Source organism: Giraffa tippelskirchi, chromosome 12 (assembly GCF_054371585.1).
Source record: "Giraffa tippelskirchi isolate mGirTip1 chromosome 12, T2T-mGirTip1v1.2.pri, whole genome shotgun sequence".
Taxonomy (NCBI): Eukaryota; Metazoa; Chordata; class Mammalia; order Artiodactyla; family Giraffidae; genus Giraffa; species Giraffa tippelskirchi.
Window position 1 is genome coordinate 52,423,771 of NC_137286.1, and position 4,339 is coordinate 52,428,109.

The window sequence follows — 4,339 nt, forward strand, 5'->3', positions numbered from 1 at the left end:
GGTCCGAAAGCAAGAAGAGACACTAATATCACGTTTTTGGTCAAGGAATTTTCAAGAAATGACCACAAAAACAACAGCCACTTTTGGTACTACAACCTACCACCTTCGGCAACTTTGAGAGAAAACAGCCGTCTCCACCCCAAGCCATCAGAGGGTCCAAGATCCCTTTATCCTGGGCCCCAGTTGAAAAAGTCAAGGAAGGCAGACTGACCAACAGAGGGCAAGAAAAAGCTGCAGAAGCAGTTACACCAACTACCTACAGCATCCACCAGTCTGGGCGTCTGACTCCCTGCAGGAACTGCCTGCCCTGAACCTCTTCTTGGGGAGAAGGTGAGCTATCGGGGGGCCCTGCTGCTGGAGACAAATGAGGCAAGCTGAACGTGGGAGCCGCTGGTGGCCTGAATCCAGAGCGGCGACCCCCAGTCTCCAACTGGGGGACAATCAGGGACACCCCATCCTCCCCTCCTCAAAGAGGCTTTGTTCATAGGAATGTGGGGTACTCTGGTGACTCTATCCTTCACCGAAACCTCAATTCAACAGCCTAAACCAGTCTCCTCTGCGTCTGTTGCATTAGTCTGGGATGTATGGGAGAGAAAGGTAGTGTGACTAAGCGGCTGCCCACGTCCAACAGGGCACACTCAGGTGAAAACGTGGCACAGCTCAGGACAACCCTCTTTCGTGTGCTCTGGCTTCCCAGAAATACAGCATCTGCAAGGACCTAGGCCTTCCTCTTCCCCCGCCCCCATCTCTAGATAAGCTCCATCTGGGAACCCAGCCCAGCCGCCCTTGTAAAGATATGTTACAACACTGGCTAAGAAAAAAAAAAGCAGGTTTCTGAAAAGGTATGGTGCAGCCGGAAGCGGCATCTGTCTTCGGGTTCCTGTGGGTGGGGGTGGGGTTCCTTTGGTTTTGACCAGAACCCTTCTGCGCCAGAGGGGCCAGGCTCAGCTTGGCTTTGCAGAAGCTCGGTTACTGTACAGGAGTGAGACTGAACTTCACAGAGGTGCTCGACTGGGTCGTGCTCTCATCACTAAGGACTCTGGGGTTTACATCGGAGATCCTCTGTCCTGAAGAACCTTCGCCTTCTCGCTCGGTTGGATGACAATGCCATTGGTCGAGTTATTTAGTTCTCTGGAGACAACACAGAGGAATTCTGCCTGATCCTCGTTCCCAGAGTTATAGGATGATCCTATGCTGATTAGCTGTTGAGATTTCCAACTGGTCGGACATAGTGAACACCATCTGCCTGAGCGCCTCCTCTTGGCATTGCAGGACTCTGTACACGTGCTTCACGGGGCCCTGTGAAGCTCTGTTTTCCTTGTCGGTATCCCTTCCTTAAAACCAGTCCCAGGAGAGATGGAATGTTGTAAAACTCCCGCTTCCTCCAGCCGCCTAAATGCCAACTCCTTTCTAACGATGAGCTTCCCGTGAGGGGGGTAGTTTAGGACTGGACCCAGGTAGGTAGGGTCCCTGTCAGCCAGACAGGCCCCCGTCTTGTCCTTGTCTGGGTCCAGCCCCGGGTCCTCCCGGCATTAGAGGCGGCAGAGAAAAGACCTGGGCTCCAGGCCTAGGGTCTGCCTGGTGGTCACGAAGTAAGGTGCCAACCACCGCCTCCTGACCCGGCGGCCCGGGCCCGCCTCCAGCGGCATCCTTGCAGATGCCGTGGGGCCAACAGGGGCGAGGGCTGGGGAGCGCGCGGCCACGCCCAGCCCGCTCCCGCCAGCCCCGGCCAGCCCCGCCGTCACCGGGTCCAACTGCAGCTCCGCCGTCTTGGGCCGCCGCCGCAGCCCGCGCGCGCCCGAGACTGATTGATTGATTGGGAATTGGCTCGTGTGATTATGGAGATCAAATCCAAATGCAAGGTGAAATGACAAGCTGGACACCCAGGAAGAGCCAGTGTTGCAGTTCAAGTCCAAAAGCGGTCAGCAGGCAGAATTCCCTCTTGTTCAGGGCAGGTCCACCTTTGTTCTGTCCAGGCCTTCAACTGATTGGGTGAGGCCCATTCACAGTATAGGGGACAATCTGCTTTACTCAAAGTTCACCAATTTAAATGTTAATCTCAGCCAAAACTATCCTCACAGGATCATCCAGAATAATGTCTGACCACGTATCAGGACACTGTAGCCTAGCCAATTTGACACACATAAAGTTAACCATCCTGTAGGCTAACAATCACATTTTGAAAAATTCACTTGTTATATTACAAGATTGTTTATCAGATTGAAGCTGTTGTAAGGGTATAAAAATGCATAAGGTAGAAAAAATAAAAATAAATGCATAAGGTAGGATCCCCTGTTTTCAGGAACCTCCCTTTCTCTCTCTCTTCCTTCCTCTCTCTCTGGAGGCTTGCTCTGGAAACTGAGGCACAGTCTGGTGCAGAAGCGGAGGGCACAGAGAAGCCCACAGCCAACCCCAACATCATCTCCCAGTCCCCAGGGGCTCCTGTCCCAGCCTTCAGTCTTCCAGCTGTGCCCAGACATGGTGGTGCCAGCTGCACCCTGTCTCAATCTTTGACCCACAGAATCCATGAGAATTTTTTAATAATTTAATGCTATTTCAATCCACTAAATTTCGGGGTAATTTGCTATACAGTAATAGGAAACTAACCTGTAAGATTATGGTTAGTTTGTAAGAAACTACCAGTGTTTTCCAATATAATTTTAGCATTCTGCACTCCTACCAGTGGTATATGATGGTTCCATCTTTACTAATAGGGCTTCCCAGATGGCACAGAGGTAAAGAATCTGCCTGCCAATGCAGGAGATGCAAGAGATGTGGGTCTGATCCCTGGGTAGTGAAGACTGCCCCCCCACCCCCGCCCCGAGTATATGGCAACCCACTCCAGTACTCTTGCCTGGGAAATCCCTTGGACAGAGGAGCCTGGCAGGCTATAGTCTGTGGGGTCACAAAAAGTCAGATGCAACTGAGTGCATGCGTGTGCGTGCACACGTGCACACACGCACACACACACATATTTATTGTCAAAGTCTTCCTAATGGGTGTGAGGTTGTTGCTCACTGTGATGTTAATTTGCATTTTCCTGATGATGCCTCACCTACTTTTGATCAGAAATGTTATTAGCCAACTTAGAAACCAACCTTATTTACCATGCTATTTCATAGTCACATGTAATAAAGACAACTCATCCTTGCCCCCAATATCAGAGAGCTTGTGCTGACATTTCTGATTTGTTTTAACAATAATTGCTACCACAATGTACTCTTGCCTGGAAAATCCCATGGACGGAGGAACCTGGTAGGCTGCAGTCCATGGGGTCTCTAAGAGTCGGACACGACTGAGCGATTTCACTTTCACTTTTCAGTTTTATGCATTGGAGAAGGAAATGGCAACCCACTCCAGTGTTCTTGCCTGGAGAATCCCAGGGACGGGGGAGCCTGCTAGGCTGCCGTCTATGGGGTCGCACAGAATTGGACATGACTGAAGCGACTTAGCAGCAGCAGCAGCAGCTACCACAATGCATCTACAAGGTTAAGTCATCTTCGGCTAACTTAAGAGGTTAAGCATTTGTCTTGTTTGCATACTCCCGGAAGAGGGAGGAATAAAAGCCATCTGGTCACAGATGTGGGGCTCCTGGCCTAAAAACACCATCACCTGTTGTTAATTGATATTAACATATTTTTTGAGAAATGCTATGTGCCAGGCATTTCACAAGTAGACGTTCACTTACCACAACACCTCTATGAGGTCCGTGTTGTTATTCTGAGCCTGTTCCAAAGGAAGAGGAAGTTCAGAGAGCCCAAGAAACTTGGCTGTTGTTACACACTGAATTTGAACCCAATATCCTTTTACTTGATCTGAAACAGATTTCTCGGGCTTCCCTGGTGGGTCAGTGGTAAAGAATCTGACTGTAAATGCAGGAGACTTGGGTTTGATCCCCAGGTCCAGGAAGATCCCACGTGCCACGGAGGAAATACGCCTGTGCACAACTATTGAGCCTGTGTTCCAGAGCCAGAGAGCTGCAACGGCTGAGCCCACATGCTGCAACTACTGAAGCCCAAACACTCTACAGCCTGCACTTCGCAATGAGAGAGTAGCCCCTGCTCGCCACAACTGGAGAAATGCCCACACAGCAACGAAGACCCTGCACAACCAAAAATAGGTAAATATAATTACTTTAAAAAAACCAAAAAACAGATTTCTCCTCACTTCTTTCTAATTTTATACCAGAATGTAAGAACATTTTTTGGCCTAAAGTTAACAGTATAAAATATTCTAGTCTGGGAGTTGGGAGATTGGATTTTACTCCTGGTTTTGTCGCTTATCAAGGGGTCTCTCTCGGGCCAGTTCCTCTTTGACCTACAGTTCGTCATTATTAAAA

The 4,339-nt window shown here is 49.7% G+C and overlaps 1 pseudogene; it reads right to left on the reverse strand.

Annotated features, from left to right (window-relative positions):
• Positions 1-1,046: 1,046 nt before the first annotated feature.
• LOC145528616 (BTB/POZ domain-containing protein KCTD2 pseudogene) lies at positions 1,047-2,702 on the reverse strand (annotated as a pseudogene).
• Between the last annotated feature and the right edge of the window lie 1,637 nt (positions 2,703-4,339).